We start from the raw sequence: 22,073 nt of genomic DNA on the forward strand, positions 1-22,073 counted from the left end.
TTTGCTTCATTAATAAATATAACTGGGAATAGTTTTCTCACCTTCAATAGTCATAGAGAAGTCTATAGAGTAAGGATGAAATGAAAACTCAGTTCAATTTTCATTAGCATGTGATCAATTATTTGATGAAAATTTATTAGAATTTCTCGTGAAGTGAGTCCTGGGTAAAAGAAATACTTTGATAAAATGATTGCGGCAGATGATGACACCCCAAAGTCATGTACAGGTAATAAAGAAATGGTGCCTAATCTTCTGGAAATGAAAGAAAAAGAATAATTTTTATTTTTCCTGGAAGAAAAATAAAAGATAGCAACAAGTAAGCTATCAGAATGCTGTGTGTTGTATGATGCAGTTAATTCATACAATTCCCCACAAATGCTTGCTGTGAGTATATTTCTAGAAGTGAGAAAGTGCTGAATTTAGCCGCACGTGTTGATATGAAGTGAATCAGTGTGCATGAAAATAGAAGCCAAGGAAAGGTTCTAGACCTAGAATTGAAATCTGAGCTACTTGAAATTACACATAGGCCCTTATCCCCAGGTAACTCAGTGGTAAAGAATCCACCTGCCAATTCAGGAGACACAGGTTTGAACCTTGGGTTGGGAAGATCCCTTGGAGGAGGAAATGGCATCCCACTCCATATTCCTGCCAAGAGAATCCCATGGACGGAGGAGTCTGGTGAACTACAGTCCATGAGGTCACAAAGAGTCAGACTCGACTGAGCAACTGAACATGCATACGCATTATTATCAGCACAGTAATGAAAAATGTCTGATTCATAGTCTTTAGGAACCAGGAATGAGATTGAAGAGGGAAGCTTTCTAAGTTGTCTCTGGCTACCATAACAAATAGGGACTTTCCCAGTGGCTCAGTGGTAAAGAATCCACCTGCAATGCAGGAGCTGCAGGAGACCTGGGTTCAATCCCTGGGTGAGGAAGATCCCCTGAAGGAGGGTATGGCAAGCCACTCCAGTATTCCTGCCTGGAGAATCCCAAGGTCAGAAGAGACTGGTGAGCTATAGTCCACAGGGTTGCAAAGAGTTGGACACGACTGAAGCCAATTAGCATGCACACATGCACAACATAACAAATGTTACAGATTGAATGGCTTAGACAACAGGCATTGATTTCTCACAGTTCTGAAGGCTGGCAAGTACGAAGATCAAGGTGTCAACTGATTCAGTTCTTGTTGAAAGTGAAAAGTGAAAGTGTTACTCAGTCGTGTCTGACTCTGGTAGCCAGTGGACTGTAGCCCACCAGGCTCCTCTGTCCATGGAATTCTCCAGGCAAGAATACTAGAGTGGGTAACCAATGCCTTCTCCGGGGGATCTTCCTGACCCAGGGATCAAACCTGGGTCTCCTGCATTGCAGGCAGATTCTTTATCATCTTAGCCACCAGGGAAGCCCCAGTTCTTGCTGAGGGCTTTTTTACAAAACCATCATTAAGCTATATTCTCATGTGAAGGAGAGATCACCTTTCAGGTCTTTTCTTAATAGGGCACTAATCTCATTGTACTACACCCTCATGACCTTATTACCTCCCAAAGGCCCTCGCCTCCAAATACCATCATGTTGGAAGTTAAGGCTTCAATATATGAATTTTGACAGGCCACAAATCTTCAGTCCATAGCAGAAGCACTATTTACAGAAGATGGAGAAAAAAAATGACTTCATTGTAATGTATGGAAGAACAGAATTGGACAATGCAGTGGTTTTGAGGATCTCATTTTATAAAAAGCAAAGTTTTTAAATAGATCATTTCCAATAAGAATGTTGTCACTTCTTTGACCCAAATACAGTTATCATTTCTTTCTGTTTTCAGGACTACTATAATAGCACTCTTATTAGCAATAATTTTTGAGAAGAAGTTCAACCATAGTTGAAAATGTCAAGTTCATTCAGCCACTCAATAACATTGAATGGTGTGGGTTCGGGGTAACAATATACAGCCTTGACGTACTCCTTGGTATTTTGGTGGACATTTTATTCCATAATATATTTTAATTTTAAGGAAATGTACATATACTGGAGTGGGAGGGTATCCTCAAATATTTTTCTTTCCTTAAAGTGTATGTACTAAAAAAATTGAAAACCAATGTTTTAATCAACTTGCATTTTTGTGACCAGTTAGACATATTTGTGTTTGATCCTATTAATTTTCCTGTCAAGAAATATTTATTGAGTGAATATTGCTGTGTGCCAGACAGTCACAGTGCCAGGCAAGGAGGATAAGGTGATGATCAAACATATATGGGCCCTTGTCTTTACCAAACCTATATTCTAGAAGGAAAAGTAGACAAGAATAAGAAGAGTTATATAAGCATAGTGACAGTTGTGAGTGGACAAGTCTTATGGGGAAAAAAAGAAGCAAGTAAAAAGTTGAGAATAGAGAATAAGGATGGTGAGGTGGTATATTTATTTACAGGGTGATCAGGAAAAATCTTTGAGGTGGTGTCATCTAAGATGAAACTAATAGTCAAGTGCAGGATAAGGGTCAGAAGAGAATTACAGGCAGTTGTGCATAGGTTTGCTTGCTAAGTCACTTCAGTTGTGTCTCTTTGTGACTCTTGGAGTATAGCCTGCCAGGCTCCTCTGCCCATGGGGATTCTCCAGGCAAGAATACTGGAGTTGGTTGCCATGCCCTTCTCCAAGGGATCCTCCCGACCCAGGGATCGAACTCATGTCTCCTGTGACTCCCACACTGCAGGCAGATTCTTTACTGCTGAGCCACCAGGGAAGTCCTGCACATAGGCATATTCTTGGAATTAAGACCAGTGTGACCAAGATTACATGACTGAGGGCGAAAATGGTACGTATGTGGTTACAGGAACACACAGGTGTAAGATAGTGCAGAACCACAAAGACAGAGGTTGTCAAATTACCGCCCCTGGGACAAATCAGAGGAAGAGTGTAAGTGAGCCAAGGAAAGTGAGAGGAAGCAGTGGAGACGGGCATCTAACCAGTGATGTCACTGAGGTTTAGACAAGAAAATAGTATTTTCAGCATGGAGTGGTCAACCTTGTTGAAAGCTTCTGAGAAATCAAGTGAGATAAGAAAAAACAAACAAACAAACAAACATTCCCATTGAATTTGGCAACATGGATTTGCCCTCCATGGAGGTCCTTGGAAAGTTGCCTGAAAGATTTCCCATGAAATGAGAAGCAGAAACCAGTTTGTAGAGGACTTCAAGGTGAATAGGAAGTGAGGAAGTTTGGGAACTTTTTCAAGAGAGACCGTTGAGGAAGTCTGATCATGGATGTGAGCAAAGTGAGGACATATCTAAACTAACATATGCGGCTTAAAAATTATTTTAAGTTATTTAATTATATATTATTAACTATGGGAATTAAAGTTATGTATTATGAATTATTTATTTAAAAAATAGTGGCAGCTACCACAGCATACTTGAAAATAATGGAAATGCAACAGTAGAAATGAAAGGACTTACAATATAGGAGATTGAAGATTAAGCCATGGGTAAAGGCTTTGTGAAGAAAAGAAGGAACTGGTGCTCAAGCGCATGGAATGAATTGAAGAGGGACGCTGTAATTGGAGAGAATAGAAGGTTCAAATTCCATCGGTTTTTAGGATTATTTGTGGGAATAGGATGAGAAATTTGTATATAATGGCTCCAGTTTTCTGGTTGGAATAAGAGGCAATTTCACCAGGAGACAGTGTGGCAGAAAGAGGAGGAACTGTATAGAAAGGGGAAAAATTTTTGACACTATCAAGTGCCAATTAATAAAATGAAATCTGTCAAGTAGGGTGTGAATTTCCTTTTCAGAAACTGCCAAAACTGAATGTTGTGAATGCTGTTAGGAATTTGTGACAGTAGCTTAGGTGGTTAGGACAGAGATTTTGGAGTAAGGACAAATCTGAGTTCAAATTCTGCCTTTATTTCTAGCTCTGTGACTTCAGGCAAGTTACTTCTACTTCTCTGACCCTCAGCTTTCTTGCCTGTACCATGACTATGACACATAACTTACTTAAGAATGAAATGTTAGTATGTATAAAGTCCTTTGGGGAAGTAAAATAAATCCCTCATAAATGACAGCTATTGAGGCTTCCCTGATGGCCCAGTGATAAAGAATCCACCTGCTGATGCAGAAGACACCTGGGTCAGGAGAACCCCTGGAGAAGGAAATGATAACCCACTTACAGGATTCTTGCCTAGGAAATTCCATAGACAGAGTAACTAGGATGATTGCAGTCCATGGGGTTGAAAAAGAGTCAGACACGACTTAGTGACTAGACAACAACAGCAATTTTTATTATACATGGTTATTTCCCTTATAAAATGAGTAAGAAAGCTTTATTTGAACCTTTGACCATTTTCTTTATTTGTGAGATATTTTATTTGTTATTAATTTAGACCAAACTATTTTTAGTTTGATACCCAAACTAATGCATTGTCTTGAATCTCTTTATGTCACCATGTCCCCACCTTCAATAACAACCAGAGGATTGCCCTTTTTTGAGGGAATAAGGGACAAAAGATATCCCATATTTGTTTGCAATTAAGGAAGAAGGACTTTCCAAAGAGATGAAGGATGAGCAGAATTCTGAAGGGTAACAGGATATTGATGGAGAGAGCAGGAATGAATTTGTAGGTCAGTGGGTGGGTAGTTTGAATGAGAAAAGATATCAAGATGAAAATGAGCAAATCACATGTAGGAGATGGCATGCACATTTTGCTGTGGGAGCAGAGAGACTGCAGTGAGAGGTAATGAGAAATGAAGGTGGGATGGGATCCTAGGGGGTGTAATATTAGTGGAAAACCCTGAAGGCCAGAGAGTGCTTGGGATGTGTATAATAAGTGACATAGAAGCACCAGAGATGGCTGAGCAGGCAAAGGACCCGAAGAAAATGAAGTTAGAGGAAAATCATTAGAGTGTCTATGAGTAGGTAGAATCTGATAAAAAGAGATTGGAGGCAGAGAAACTGCTTCTAAGCCATCCCTGCAACTCAGGCTTGAACTGATGAGGATCTTGGATTGGGTAACTATGAGAGTAGAGAGGAAAGGGTAGACTAAAATGACCTGATTCTAGTCCTTGTGGGAAGGAGTGTGAAAAACAGAAAGATAACAATTGAAAATAACTAAAAATGTGAAAACCTAGAGTCCAGAGAAGGCTTGGAAATGGCAGTGTTTTGAGGGGAGGTGAAGTGGAGGCAATGGGAGAAAAAAAGAGAAATGTTTTAATGAGGTTGTACATGCCTATACAATTTCACTTATTTCACATGCTAGCAAGGCAATACTCAAAATCCTTCAAGATAGGCTTCAGCAGTACATGAACTGTGAACTTCCAGATGTATAAGCTGGATTTAGAAAAGGCATAGGAACCAGAGATCAAATTGCCAACATCTGTTGGATTAGAGAGAAAGCAAGGGAATTCCAGAAAAACATCTACTTCTGCTTCACTGGCTACTCGAAAATCTTTGACTGTGTGCATCACAACAAACTGAAACATTCTTAGAGATGAGAATACCAGAGCACCTTACCTGTCTCCTGAGAAACCTGTATGCAAGTCAAGAAGCAACAGTTAGAACTGGACATGGAACAACAGACTCAAAATTGGGAAAGGAGTACATCAAGGTTGTACATTGTCACCCTGCTTATTTAACTTCGGTGCAGAGTACATCATGAGAAATGCCAGGCTGGATGAATCACAAGCTGGAATCAAGATTGCAGGGAGAGATATAAACAACCTCAGATAGGCAGAGAGTGAAGAGGAACTAAAGAGCCTCTTGATGAAAGTGAAAGAGGAGAGAGAAAAAGCTGATTTAAAACTCAGCATTCAAAAAGCTAAGATCATGCTACCTGGTTCCATCACTTCATGGCAAATAGATGGGGAAAATGTGGAAACAGTGACAGATTTTCTTTTCTTGGGCTCTAAAATCACTGTGGACAGTGACTGCAGCCATGAAATTAAAGGACACTTGCTCTTTGAAAGAAAAGCTATGACAAACCTAGACAGCATATTAAAAGCAGAGATATCACTTTGCTGACAAGGGTCTGTATAGTCAAAGCTATGTTTTTTTTTTTTTTTCCAGTAGTCTTGTATGGATGTGAGAGTTGGACCATAAAGAAGGCTGAGTGCTGAAGAATTGATGCTTTTGAATTGTGGTGCTGCAGAATACTCTTGAGAGTCCCTTGGACAGCAAAGAGATCAAATCAGTCAATCCTAAAGAAATCAACCTTGAATATTCATTGGAAGGGTTGATGCTGAAGCTGAAGCTCCAGTACTTTGGCCACCTGATGCTAAGAGCCAACTAATTGGAAAAGACCCTGATGCTGGGAAAGATTGAAAGCAGGATGAGAAGAGGGTGACAGAATATAGGATGGTTGGATGGCATCATCGACTCAATGGATATGAGTTTGAGCAGACTCCAGGAGATAGTGAAAGACAGGGAAACCTGACGTGTGACAGTCCATGGGGTCATAAAGAGTCAAACACGATAGCAACTGAACAACAGCAATGCATAGTTGTGTCTGATGCTTTGTGACACCATGGACTATAGTTCTCCAGGTTTCTCTCTTCATGGAATTTCTTAGGCAAGAATTTTGGATTGGTTGCCATTTCCTCCTCCAGGAGATCTTTCTGACCCATGGATTGAATCTGCATCTCTGCATCTCCTGCCTTGGCAGGCAGATTGTTTACCACCAGGCCACCTGGGAAGTCCCAGTGTTTTAATAGAGTGAGGGATAAGAAGGCCAATGTATATTTCTATAAAACTTACATTTGAGTTACATAATGAAAAACTAGGATTATTTGGGTAATCTTGGGCCACAATGTTTTTGTTTAATTTTGCCTATGGATCTAAAACAAAGGAAAACAAAAGAAAGATAGTGAGTTAAGCTATGTATTCCTTGGATCTGTGTTTCTAATTCTCAGTCTTCTCTCTATTGTGTCACCCGTGAACACAGGCATTTCAGGACTGGGGATATGAAAAGGGAGTTTGCCATGAGATTTGATACTCAGTGCAATACCTCGGAACTTCTACCAGCCTCTCTGCAGCTTGGGAGTGCAAGATTTTTGAGAGCTGGAATTTGTTGAGGAGATGTCTTAGAGGCCACTGATGCTATGGGACCAAAGTCCCTAATGACTGACATGGGATGGGCTCTTAGCATGCCAAGCACTGTGCTTGGTCCTTTGAAGATATATTTCATTAAAAAAAATTATTTTTACTTTATTTTATACTGTATTGGTTTTGCCATACATTGACATGAATCCACCCTGGGTGTTCATAGTCATCACTTATACATGGCTCTCTTTGTAATCTATGGAAATAATGCAGTCTGTGTTAGAAGTAAAACCTTTTTCCTATGAAAAGCTCCTGTGAATATCTTAGTTTGAAATGTCTTTCTCAACTTTTTCTATGCATAAGGATAGGAAAGACTGTGCCCTTTTAAGATTGATCAAATCACAGAATTACTGTTATCTTTAACACGTTTAAGGTAACTTTAACTGTGAAATAAAGTGTAAATTAGCAGGAAAAACATGTTTGGTTTCTTGGCTAAGATGGGGAAGTTTTAGCAGTTGACATCCAGCTGGTTTTTGTGTTTAGGTTGTAAGCATTCTGTGTTTTTAATAGTGCTGACAAAATTTTTAAAAATAGGAATATGTAGTGAATGTAAAACCCAAGTCCTCTCTTAAAGAATCTCATCTGATTGATTTTGTATATGCATATCTTGTTTTCCTACATAATTTATTATGCATTATGCATCTTATATACCTTTTGCCCACAATAGAGGTACATGTATGCCTTTATAAGGTCTGTATCTTTTCCAAGTTTAATCTCCCAACTTAGTGGACTTTAATATCTTTTAATATGCTAACTTGTTGTTGTTTAGTGCTAACTTATTCTTACAGCAAATATGGTAAATTGTGCTTATTTTACTCCATTTCTAAAAGTACTTTTAGATGGCCTAAAGATTTAAATTAAATGTGCGTGTGATGTTGGCTTTTAATTGCATGCTTGTAATTTCTATAGATAGTGAAAATATTTTACTTTCTTTAGAAATAACTTTTGCACTTCATAGCTTAATAAAAATATTATATAGTTAGTCATAATGTGTGAAAAGGAGTTAATCTATTTTGAATTTGAATTTGTAAAGGATACTCCTTTAAAAAAATTAACCCAATAGTGTAAAACTATTAATATACATGATCAAGGGAAAACTCATTTAAAAGTGAAGAAGTGAAATGATTTTAAGTAATAAAGTATTTGACCAGCTGTCTATGGATGATGCAGGAACCAGTGTGTGGGCAAAAGTCTCTATCTTTGGCCACAATGAATCACCAGAAAGTACATTCCATCTCCTCTCTTCACTTAATGGCCATGTGGGTTGGAAAGTGTTTTTCAAATTGGATCCCATGGTTTTCTGAAACATCTTTGAATGTAGTAGCTCTTTGAAATTAAGTGTGATTTTTGACAGACAGCCTTTTGTTAAAGCAAGGTGAGAACTTCTTAAGCATGAATTGAAAATACATGTCTCATCTTCAGCTCACTTTGTAAGACTTTTCATGCTTGCATGGAAAGGATAGTGAAGATGGCTTCTCACTTAAGTGGTCTCAGGGCTTCAGTGCAGCCTATGCAAGGCTTCTCTCCACTGCAGCTGGTGGTCACAGTCATTCCTCAGCCCTGGCTGAGCACTGGCTGTTCTGTTCTCTGGAAGCTTCGCTGAGCCTCTGAATGATGAGAGGTCAGACACTAGCCCTTCATTACTCAGCGAGGAAGTTTGCTTTAGGCACACACATTCCCAAACCCTACCTCCAAAATCTTTTGGGTAAGCTTTTTAGAAAAAAGCTTTCTTTTTTTTTTTCCCTTCCCTAAAATGTTGGAGAATATACAAAATTAAAATGTTGGGCTTGAGAACCTCTCATTGAGAAGCTGGGGTTAGAGGAGTACAGAAAGGAAGAAAACCTTTTGGTAGAGTTATTTTTTTTCCAAAATTGGGTTTAAGGGTAGCTAGTGGAGAAGAATAAGTCTTAGGAACAGAATAAACCTAAGATTATTAGGAAAACTGCACTGCTGGGACTTGACACTACCAGCCCATGAACTTCGTTTGTGAATTATGATCTCCAAATCTGATCTTAAATATTTTTTATTTGAAAGCAGAAATTGAAACATTTTAGACTTTTTCATCAAGAGAAAGTCCAACTCCTGATCTGTTTTTAAAAGACTAGTTTCTTTTATTTTTAGTATTTTTCAAAGCCTGCTCACCAAACCCAGGCAAGTCCAGGGTTTCTTTCTTAGAGTTCCACTTACTGGAGTAAGTGGATCATCCCACTGCTGGTCCCCTTATGCACGGAAATTCAGCATCTCCTTTAGAATCAAGCATCAGAGGTATTGGTTCTTGACTGACAGTCAAGGCTGAATATCCACATGTGAGGAATAAATGAACTAATTAGTTCCCAAATTGTCCTTCATTTTTGTGTCTTCCTACTCTTCCCACACAATGGCTGACCTTGAAGAATATGTCTTTTGAGAGAACCAGCAGTGTTCCTTATACCTTCCTGAAGGTTGATGAACCTAAGAGAAAGTGATGGAAGAAAACTGGTCAGAGATATTTCAGGAATGGAGGCCTCTGCTTTAACCTGTTTTTGGAAGCTTACTCTACGATGGGAATGGAGACTTGAGATTTCTAGATGGAAGTGTAACAAAGCATGGATTGTTACCCTCTTTGTGCCTGCTAGGAATACAGAGTCAAGCAAGGGTCACTAATTTTTGTATCAGGATTTTTTTTTTTTAATGGCAAGTAGTAGAATGCCCAATTCAAACTGATTTAAGATATTTGTTAAGTTATAAAAATTAAACACCTGAGAATAAGGTTGTTTTTGAAAGTCAGCAATGAATTTATTTTCACCAGGACCAGACTCTGTCTCTTAATTTTGTCATGCAGCCTTTATGGTATTGGCTCTTTTCACTAAAGTGTGCTTCCCAGGTAGCTCCACGATAAAGAATCCACCTGCAATGCAGGAGGTGCCGAAGATGCAGGTTTGATCCCTGGGTTAAGAAGATCCCTCAGAGGAGGAAATGGCAGCCGATTCGAGTATACTTGCCTGGAACATCCCATGGACAGAGAAGCCTGGTGGGGCTACAGTCCATGAGGTCACAAGAGTCAGACACAACTGACCAGGTACACATTAGCCTTACACCTTACTAAAGTCAAGTGTGAATTCAAGTGTCCCACAGTGAGGTTAAAGTTCTGAGACTAACCCTGTTTGAATCTGACTCAACTTGAACCATTGCTCGTGACTGAACCAATGCCTGACACCGAGGGGAAGAGATAATAAAATTAATCAGGCTGAGATCATATAATTCTAGAAACTGAACGTAAACTTAGCTTTACAGGAACCATGTTGTCTGCAAATAAAGAAAGGCTGAGCTTCTGTATGAAGGTTGACATGCTGCTAGCCAAGTGAAATAAATGGATTCTGGAGATTCAGAAGCAGTAGTTATCTGCTCTGACCCTGGAGTTCTTTCTCCTGAAAGTATGTTTACAGAGAGACTTAATACATATTTCACAGGACCAAGATACCTGAGTAGCGAAGTTATATAATAAAAAAAGTTTCTATCAACTTGCTCTTCATTTGAAAACATTTTTTTTCTTTTTAATTACAACATATTTCATGGTACAGCTCAAGTCTATACTAGATTTACTGATGACAATGCAATCATCGGACATTATGTATGTGATGTACTCCAAATAACTGTTGCAAATGTGTGTTTATAGCTCTTTTTACAGCTACCATGAAAAGACTAACAGAGATCAACTGAAACTTGTCACATATTTTGTATGACTGTACGTAATCTTAACACATTAAAATTGCTAGCAAAATTTTGAGAAATACAGAAAGGATAAGAGAATTCAATGAAGAAAACAAAGAGAAATTTCAGTAGATGCTGAAGTTATATAATCCATTATGTATCAATTTTGTCTTATCCTAATAATCCTGTTATTAAAATTTTTTCTCATGTCTAAAAACTATTGTGACATTATTTCGTAGTACAAGTCTATGGCCAAAAAAAAAAATCATAGATTCGGCTGACATCCTATTTATTCTTATGATTTTACTACTTCAAATAAAAATCTGCTGCTGTCAGTGTTTCATCCTTTTTTTTTTTTTTCTTTCTCAGCTTCTCTGAGAACTGGGTAGGCTTCTATCTCCCCTGTGAATGAGATCTGTTTTGTAAACAATTGACATAGCATTGTTGACAGTTCTGACAGGTCTTAGAGATTCAAAGGGAATAAAGATTAGAAAAACGTTGGCAAAATCTGCATGGGTCCAAAAATGTGCAATATATTTCATGTTAATATTTTAGAGTAAATGTTGCTCTTTATTCAGTTATTCTGAGTAGGATATACATGCATTAGATACATATGTACACATATATTGTATTTGATGGAGGAGGCTTAATATTGAGATAATTAGGATATGTACTTTCTACACAGTGCTAGCAGGTAAAGTTTTTAATAAATTAATAAGGTGATGAGTTTTACTTTTCAACTCTGTGCTATTGAACTGAACCAATATAATTGGCCAGTTATTTTGGTGTTATTGAAGAACATCATGTTCCTTTCCAGGAAGTAATTTGGGTCTGATAATCTTACCATTCAAAGAACTGTGTCCCAGGTTTACAGTTTTTGGTTAAGAGTAGTTGGGCCAAAATAGAAATGCAGTAAAGAGTGTTGGCCATAGAAACCAGAATGTCACGATGGTGCTGTGGTACCTCTAGGTGCAAGGGTACAAGAGAGATGGGAAGGCACTTCGAGGAAAGACTCAAACAGGTGTTCATAGACGGCCAATTAGTTTTTAAAATGAGGGCGCAACCAATGCTACAGTTAAGACTATAGTTAATATAACCTGCTGTTTGTTTCCCTAGTTGGTTCAGGAGAATCCATGTGCTAATCTATACCTATTTGTAGAAGTTGCATCAGGATCATTAACAAGCATCTATTGAGAATCAGCCATGTAAAATACATGTGCTAGGCCAGAATATTAGAAAGTTACAAAGATTTCTATTCTTAAGGACCTTGAAAAGAAGTTGGGGAAACAGGAAATATTTAAAAGCATAAATATTAATACTAAGTAATATGGGTTAATTCATAGTATAAACTGGGGTTAGTAGATACAAAATGTTATACATGATGGATAAACAACAACATAATGGAAAAATAGCTAGGTTCTTACTGTATAGCACATGAAACTATATCCAATCTCCTGGGATATCCCATAATGGAAAAGAATATTAAATATATATGCATATGTAAACTGAATCACTTTGCAGTATAGCAGAAATTAGCACAACTCTGTAAATCAACTATACTTCAATTAAGAAAATGAAAATAAAGTCAACAATATTTTAAAGGATCAGATAGTAAATATTTTAGGTTTTGTGGGCATTTGGTCTCTGTTGTAGCTATTTAACTCTGTTGTTGTAGCATAAAAATAGCTATGTAAATGAATGAGTGTGATGTGTTCCAATAAAACTTTATTTGTGGACACTGGAATTTGTAATTCATATAATGTTCATGTATTGTGACATACTAATCTTCATTTGATAATTTTCAACAATTTAAAACATAAAACCTATGTTTTATGTTTTGGCTTGCATATTGTACAAAACCACATGGGCCAGATTTCGTATGTGGGCTGTAATTTGCTGATTCATGGTATAGATGATAAGTGCTCTGGCTTACTGGGGTACAGTCAGTCAGTTCAGTCTCTCAGTTGTGTCCAACTCTTTGTGACCCCATGGAATGCAGCATGCCAGGCTTCCTTGTCCATCACCAACTGCAAAAACTTGCTCAAACTCACGTCCATTGAGTCGGTGTTGCCATCCAGCCATCTCAGCCTCTGTAGGCCCCTTCTCCTCTTGCCTTCAATCTTTTGTAGCCTCAGGGTGTTTTCCAATGAGTCAGTTCTTTGCATCAGGTGGCCAAAGTATTCAGTTTCAGCTTCAGCATCAGTTCTTCCAATGCATATTCAGGACTGATTTCCTTTAGGATTGACTGGTTTGATCTCCTTGCAGTCCAAGGGATCCTCAAGAGTCTTGTCCGACACCACAGTTCAAAAGCATCAATTCTTTGGTGCTCAGCTTTCTTTATAGTCCAACCCTCACATCCATACATGGCTGCTAGAAAAACCATAGGTTTGACTAGATGGACCTTTGTTGGCAAAGTAATGTCTCTGCTTTTTAATATGTTGTCTAGGCTTGTCATAGCTTTTCTTCCAAGCAGCAAGCGCCTTTTAATTTCATGGCTGCAGTCACCATCTGCAGTGATTTTGGAGCTCCCACCCCCAAAATAAAGTCTCTCACTGTTTCCATTGTTTCTCCGTCTATTTGCCCTGAAGTGATGGGATCAGATGCCAATGATGTTAGTTTTCTGAATGTTGAGTTTTAAGCCAACTTTTTCACTCTCCTCTTTCACTTTTATCAAGAGGCTCTTTGGTTCTTCACTTTCTGCCATAAGGGTGTCATCTGCATATCTGAGGTTGTTGACATTTCTCCTGGCAATCTTGATTCCAGCTTGTGATTCATCCAGCCTGGCATTTTACATGATGTACTGTTCTTATAAGTTAAACAATCAGAGTGACAATATACAACCTTGACGTACTCCTTTCCCAATTTGGAGCCAGTCTGCTGTTCCATGTCCATTTCGAACTAATGCTTCTTGAACTGTATACGGATTTCTCAGGAGGGTACAAGGATGTGACAAGTTCATTGTCAATGACTGACTTCTAAGAGGTAATTCAAATATGTAAGACTATATGGTCGAATTTTCAATAACTATGTTTAGTCTCCAATGTCTTGTAGTCAACTAACTGGTTAATTATTTCTAATGGAATCTCAGAGGTATTTGTGCGTGCCATTGGGTAATGGTTTAGTGTCTAAAGCATAAGGGTTGTATATAAGACAGCAGTGAGAGAAAACTGAAAATGTGAATAGGAAGCAGAGATCTTTAAATGCTGAGCTGAGCAGGTTATCCTTCAAGAAAGAAGTGCTTTAGAGGCTTCTGAGCTAGGGAATAATCTGTTCAGAATTGTGCTTCTGGTGGTTTAGAGTTTAGACCAGAAAGATGAAAGAAAAGCAGAGTAAAGGAACTAACATTATTGGACTTCTATTGTATGTGGGAAACTGTCTAGAAGTTTGTTAAATAATTTCTCCATTTAGTGACATGAAAGGGAAAGCCAGTTTGTAAAGTATTGCAGGAATGTGATGAGAAGGAAAAGGTGCTAGAAAAGTCTTGTACTCTTTTGCTTCAGATTGAATGTAGCAAATACAGGAAAGAATCAAAGAGAATTCAAGGGTTCCTAGCACAGGTGACTGAAAGGATGTATTGGGCAGTCAAGAGGAGTTGGTTTCTGGAAAGATGTTTGGGTGGAGAAACATGTACTCATCCGAGTAAATTAGCACTGGTCAACAGACACAATTTCCAAGAGATTCAGCAGAAAATTAATTGAGTTTTTAGTTAATACTGCCAAAAGATGACTTTAAAAAATGTTACTATATGCCTTAAATTATTAACAGTTGCTTGTATTGTTGCTTTGTCATTTCATTCACAACAGTGGGTATGGAAAGTTTTGGTTATGCTTTGTGGATTAGTAAAAATGTTTGGATAGCTGAAAAAACACTCAAGACATTAAGGAAAATGAATACAAACACACAGAAATCATCACACTGAATTTAGTCGTTTCAGAAATTGGGTGTATTATGAGCAGTAATTGTTTTAGTTCCAAATTAAATATGTCAAAATCCATGTGTTTAACACCTTTAACATATGCCTCAAACATATTCTATTTCTTATCCGCCTAACATTTGGTTTATGAATTGTAAAACAAAGAAGTTAGGGATTGGATTTTCAGAGGCCTTACTGCTTTAGTTTGCTGACTTGTAGCACCTATTCTTTTTCGGTAGAAAATCTTCAAAATCACAGACAGTTTCTGTTTGCTTTTGACTGATCCTTTCCATTTCCCCCGAGTTCCTTGTGTGATTACCTAGATGTTGTCACTGCTTTTTCAGTCTTTTATCTGAGTGGCGCAGTTATTCTGTCCACTCTGATTATTAACCTGCCAACATGTTCACATTTTCTAATTTAGAGAATTAGTAACGATTTCTTGTGATGGCCATCTTCAGTGATTTGCATTATTGGTGCCCGTGGATGCTGAGGAAGACTGGCTTGGAGTCACAGTTCCTGACATTTTAATATTTCCACTGCTATCCTGAGGAGGTTGAATGCATGTAGAATTAAGGATGAGGCATACCACTGGGTCTGTTTAGCTGTGTAAAACCAAGAAGGTGATTTTGTACCTCTCCTCCTTTCTTCCTCCTTCCTTCATTACTCCTTCCGTATTTCCTGTCTTCTTTTCTTCTTTCCACTGAAATATTCATTCCAGTCAAGCTGAGATGAGGGAAACAGAAGCTGTTTTAAATCTTCCAAGTGGGAATGATTTTAATATGGGAAAATAGAGGCTTTTATAGTTACTGGATAGACGGGGGGCATAGGAGTCAGGGAAGCCACTGCCTTTGGAATCTACACCAAAGTAGAAGATTCTCAAGCAGGTCCTTCTTCTTCTTCTTCTTCTTCTTATTTTGCCAAGATATATGCAAATTCTTCTCACTGGAAGATTTTAGTGGAGAACAACATGAGGAAAGGAATTCTGGGAAATGTAGTACCAATCTCCTCATCTCTGCCCCTCAAAACAGAGGACAGAATAGATGGAGAGAACAATGACATCAAGTTGAAAACACTCTGACATATTTGCTGAGCCTCTATCAAGCCAGACAAAGCTGAATGTGGTGATTTCTATCCTCAACATGCTCACAGTCTGGTTGAAGCGAAGTGAAAGTCATTCAGTTGTGTCTGACTCTTTGTGACTCCAAAGACTGTAGCCCACCAAGCTCCTCCAGGCAAGAATTACTGGAGTGGCTTGTGATTTTCTTCTCCAGGGGATCTTCCTGATCCAGGGACTGAGCCCAGGTCTCCTACATTGCAGGCAGATTCTTTACCATCTGAGCCACTAGGGAAGCCCCACAGTCTGGTTAAGTTGACCAATTAGTTATTTTTCTAAGATGGTAAATTTTGCTGAGCAACTATGGCCAGGACAAATTATCCCAGTAAAGCTCTGTTACAAAATAGATTATTAATCACCAGGGTTGTTTATATCCTAGCTCATATCAAGTCCCCAGATGTTAGTAGCTACTTGCAGTGAAAGCTTGTTGCTTTTGTTAGTGACTAAGTCATGTCCAACTCTTTGCAACCTCATGGACTGTAGCCCACAAGGTTACTCTGCCCATGGAATTCTCCAGGCAACAATACTGGAGTGTATTGCAGTTTCCTTCTCAAGGGGGTCTTGTTGGACCAGGGATCAAACCCACATCTCCTGCATTGGCAGGTGGATTCTTTACATGGAGCCACCAGAGAAGTCCACAGTAAAAGCTTGATATGTAACCATTACCAGAGATGTAAATATTGCCCCCCAGCATACATAATATAATGCCACTAAATTCTCAAGCTGCTTTTCACAATATTAATGATAATTAAATTATTTTCAGTTAATTTTTGATGATAAATTAATTTCAAATTAAAGTATCCCTCTTGACTGGGTAAAACATCCCATATATAAAGAGGGTAAAGTGTTATATGAGAATAACTTCATAATACTTCAGACCAGTTTTGTTCATTTTAGCACCATATATCACTACATGGCAAAGATGCTTTCAAATGGAACTTGGTGACTATAGATTGCTGAGGATTTGGTGAAATTGATGTTTCCAGTCTTTGTCCTGTCATGTATGTAATACCTTTCAACAGGGGCATGTGATATTTTGAGAGATGGGTACCTATGGATGAGAAATTAGCTGCCTAAATTATGTATTGTCTCTTCCAGACTTAGTTTTCTCAACAAGATGCACTGAATCATAGGGGATGCAGAACTCATAGCAGAGTGTTATATTTAAATGTGTGCTTGTGGCAGTAATGCACAAACACACCTGTACACAGCTGCCTGCTATGGCTCCCACATCCCACATGCAGGATAAAATCTTAGCCCCTTATCACAGCCCAAAGCCTGGGCTCTGCAGTCTCAGAACTCAGAGCTTCCTCACGTTGTCTTTACCAAGTCCTTCCTGATTCGTTTTGTCATCTCATACCTGGATATCCTTGTCAATGTGTTCTGCTCAAGCTGAGACTCTATCATCCTCCCCTTCTCCTTTTCTTCATCCACACTGGCACTCCAAGCAACCTGATTCCTATTCATTTTTTATTACTCTGAGTCCTGCCATGTGCTCTATCCTCTATATCCATGGGGCTCATTGCTTGACTATTTTCCCACTTAAATTTTCATTTTGATGGCTTGGTTGCTTTGAAGTTTTCTGCATCAGACTAAAAGCTCCTCAAAGATGGAGACTATTCTTATGCAATTTGGCACCTTTTTTTTTTAATTTATTTATTTATTTTTTTAATTTTTTTAATTTTAAAATCTTTAATTCTTACATGCGTTCCCAAACATGACCCCCCCTCCCACCTCCCTCCCCACAACATCTCTCTGGGTCATCCCCATGCACCAGCCCCAAGCATGCTGCACCCTACGTCAGACATGGTCTGGCGATTCAATTCTTACATGATAGTATACATGTTAGAATTCCCATTCTCCCAAATCATCCCACCCTCTCCCTCTCCCTCTGAGTCCAAAAGTCCATTATACACATCTGTGTCTTTTTTCCTGTCTTGCATACAGGGTCGTCATTGCCATCTTCCTAAATTCCATATATATGTGTTAGTATACTGTATTGGTGTTTTTCTTTCTGGCTTACTTCACTCTGTATAATTGGCTCCAGTTTCATCCATCTCATCAGAACTGATTCAAATGAATTCTTTTTAACGGCTGAGTAATACTCCATTGTGTATATGTACCACAGCTTTCTTATCCATTCATCTGCTGATGGACATCTAGGTTGTTTCCATGTCCTGGCTATTATAAACAGTGCTGCGATGAACATTGGGGTACATGTGTCTCTTTCAAATTTGGCACCTTTTAAAAAACATTATTATTTATTTATTTGGCTGCACTGGGTCTTAGTTGTAGCATGCGGGATCCAGTTCCCAGACCAGTGATCGAATCCAAGCCCCAAGCATTGGGAACTCGGAGTCCTGGCCACTGGACCACCAGGGAAATCTCACAACTTGCCATCTTCAGAGCTGATCAGAACTCTCAATACATAGTAAATGCTCACTCACTGATAAATGAATGAATGAACAAAGCTAGGGAGCAGGCAGCTTATAATCACAGTGATAAAATGAATAAAACAGAACTAACTTTCCACTTTTCCTCATTTTATTACTTTATAACTGTAAGTATTATAACTTTTAAAATTCATAATTCTCCAAATGGAAGGAATTATGGATCTTCCATAGTGTTTTGCCTAATGCCTTGTATTCTACTGGGGCCCTCAGTACAATCAGCAAGGCCTATAATAATGAACTAAACTGGCTAATGTATAATTTTTCCTTCTAATTAATTCACTCTCCCTAGTTTACCTTGCAAATCCAGCTGCTGGGAGAAGCTCTGATGGTTATGGGGTTAAAGAGGAAATGGTCATAATTTTTATTTAGTGTTTTCCATATAAATGTACCTCATTATCTCCTGTACCTCGTTATATATGATCTATTTTATGACCATTTAGTTCTCCTTAGCAGTCCTGTTTTTATTCTGTTATGCTTGCTGTCTAAATTCTTAACTTTATGACTCCATTACCCCAGCTCACTGCTGTCTGCTGTCCCACTCCCACTGCTGAGCCAGATAATACAGCCTTGCTCTTGCCAGGCCAGCATTTCTAATAAATTCCTCACCTACAGACAGGCAGCGGCACAGGGCACAGCAGCTCTGTGTAATGCTTTCATATCACATCACTAGACTCTCATTAGATACTTGTGAGAGAAATTACCACTGAGGCTTCTTCAGGCACAATAGCATTAATGAAGTTAGGAAATGACTCCCACAGATGTTTGACACTCAATCAATCCTACTTAATTTAATTACACTCCTGAATGAAAGACAAAAGAGATGCTCTTGTAGTCCAACTCTTGCTTTTTATTTTCTCATATGCCTTTTACCCCCTTCTGACTTACTTAATCCTTGCTGAGAAATGTCAATGTAATTAAATTATAATTATTTAAAAGTGGACTTTGTTATAATGCTTTGTATCATTTTCCACTTCTCTCCCCCTACCAAGCTACAAGTACTTGAGAGCTCTACTATGTAAATAGAGTGGTGGAGTGGGGAGAAAATGGCTCTTATAACCTTGATTCATCTACATCTTACACCTCCATAATTAAGGATACTGATGATGCTGCCACTTACAACTCTATGTCATGAAATTTTGTTCAATAACATATTTTCAAGGAATTTGAATAGATTCTGGGAAGATTTCTTTTTATCAGTCTTACCATGTTAGAATAAGTTTATAAATAACCAACATTAAAATTAAATGATACTATACTGTACTTTGGGCTTCCCAGGTGGCCTTAAGGGTAAAGAACTTGCCTGACAATGTAGGAGATGTGAGAGACTGGAATTCGATCTCTGGGTTGGGAAGATCCCCTGAAGAAGGGCATAGAAACCCACTCTAGTATTCACGCCTGGAGAATCCCATGGACAGAGGAGCCTGACAGGCAACAGCCCATAGGGTCACAAAGAGTCGGGCACAACTGAAGTGACAGCGTACAAGCATGCATACTGTAATTTATTTGCACACATAAGACTACTTCAGTCTTCACAATGGCTTAGAAGCATGAATATAATTGTCATTTTAGAGATAAAGGATTTAAAACAAATAGTGGTTAAGTGACTACCTTGTTCAAGACTTTATGGTCAATAAACAATGATCTTAAAACTTCAACTTTTTCCCTTCGTTGTTGATGTGAAGTCACTCAGTCATGTCTGACTCTTTGTAACCCCATGGATTGTAGCCTACCAAACTCTTCCATCCATGGGATTTTCCAGGCAAGAGTACTGGAGTGGGCTGCCCTTCTCCAGGGAATCTTCCCCACCCAGGGATCGAACCCAGGTCTCCCGCATTGCAGGCAGATGCTTTACCATCTGAGCCACCAGGGAAGCCCATTCATTGGTTCATTCAACTAACAATTGCAGTGTTTCTGGAACCAAAAAAGTTGATGAATAGATATACGGCAAAAAAGCCAGGTGGTATGGCTTGGATAGACCTATGCAAAGGAGGCAGTGGGCGCAATTGGAGGAAACCAACTAGGGCATGAGAGGTGCTGGTGAAAGAAAAGCCAACAGACTCCAAGAAGTGTGGAGCATACACTGAAATAAAAGCGACTCAGTGAATGCCTTTTTTTTTCATGGTAGTGTGATCAGATTGAATTTTAGGAAAAATCCATCTAGTTTTAGTATGGGTCATGTTAAGAATGCTTCACAGAGTGGATGCACTGCCTTATCCAAAGGTCGTAAACACAGGAAGAAAAGAAGAATTGGGAGGGATGATTGTAATTTTCACTTTGAATGTAGTTTTCTTGTCCATGGGACATGAAGGTGGATACATCGGTGTGCGGCTCAGTGGGAGGATCTGGCAGTGAGTGTTGTGTGTTTGTTCATTATATTACTTAATACCTTATGATTTTTATCATAGTCATTTGTTTACATGCTTGTCTTCTCTACTAGAGTATAACCTCCTGAGGGTCCAAACCACTGTCTTCTTCAAGTTGATATTCCCAGGTTCTAGTAGATGTTTGTTGAATTTTATTAGAATATCCTCAAATTTCTCTCTTGGAAATTATTTTTTTTAAATTACTCTTTTATTCAATATTATAATATAGATTATTTGTGTATTTGTATTAACTATACCATGAAAGTGTTAGTCACTGAGTTGTGTCCAACTCTTTGCGACCCCCTGGACTCTAGCCCACTAGGCCCCTCTGTGGGCTCCTCCATGGGATTTTCCAGGCAAGAATAGTGGAGTGGGTTGCCATTCCCTTCTCCAGGGGATCTTCCTGACCCAGGGACTGAACCCACATCTCCCACATGGCAGACAGATTCTTCACTGTCTGAGCCACTATGGAAGCCCATAGTGAAGGTTTACCATAACCTCATTTTAAAGATATAGAAATTGAGATGTGCACTTTTTTTTTTTTTTGGCTGTACCTATGGCATGTGGGATCTCAGTTTCTGGACCAGGTATCATACCCACACCCCCTGCTGGGAAGCATCGAGTTTTAACCACTGGACCACCAGGGAAGCCCTGAAGCTACTTTTTAAATTTCCCAATATTCCTTAACTTCAAATGCTACTAGCTGCATGATGTCTGAATATAGTTCTCTTGCCAATTTTACCTTCCAGTTTTCTCTGGGGCGGTGTAAAAAGAGGGGAGCTTGAGGATTCATATTTGTATAGAATCTTTCTGCTTCTGAGACCTGCAGACAGACAAAGCAGGTTGCAAAGGCTGCTGAAGGCTCTATGGTCTTTGGCAAGTGTGTTAACGAACCTTAATCTCCTTTCCTATAATGTAAGGATAATATTATCTTTGTTACAGAACTTTCAATTAGCTAAACAAATATTTATCGGATATTAATTATGTGTCAGGCTCTGTAATGGGAGATGAATTTGAGTATCTGTCTCTTACAGTTCCCTTCCTGGGGAACTCCAAAATCTTTTTTTTTTTTTGCCAATCAGCACCTATTGGGAAGATGATAGCCACAAAAAGTACCTCTTTCCTCTGAGGAAAGGTGGACAACTTGGGATAGTGAGGTTTTTGATTGGTATGGGGGACCAATAAAGCCATTTATGCCAGTATAAATGTCTTTAATAAACTGTTTTGTTTCATTATAACACCAAAATTACATTGTGAAATAAGCCAAAATTTTAAATGCAAGATTTTGAACTGTAAGTATCCTATTAGCAGCGGAAATCCTTTGTAAAATTTTAAGTTAGGGAGAAAAATACCCACATTTACCTTTGAACAAGACCCCCTCAGCCTGCAGAATGAAGAACAGACAAGATTTAATGCCGGGGACAAGATAGAAAGTATTATAGTTCCTCAGTGGAATCT

This window comes from Ovis canadensis, chromosome 6, assembly GCF_042477335.2.
Source record: "Ovis canadensis isolate MfBH-ARS-UI-01 breed Bighorn chromosome 6, ARS-UI_OviCan_v2, whole genome shotgun sequence".
In the NCBI taxonomy this organism is placed as follows: Eukaryota; Metazoa; Chordata; class Mammalia; order Artiodactyla; family Bovidae; genus Ovis; species Ovis canadensis.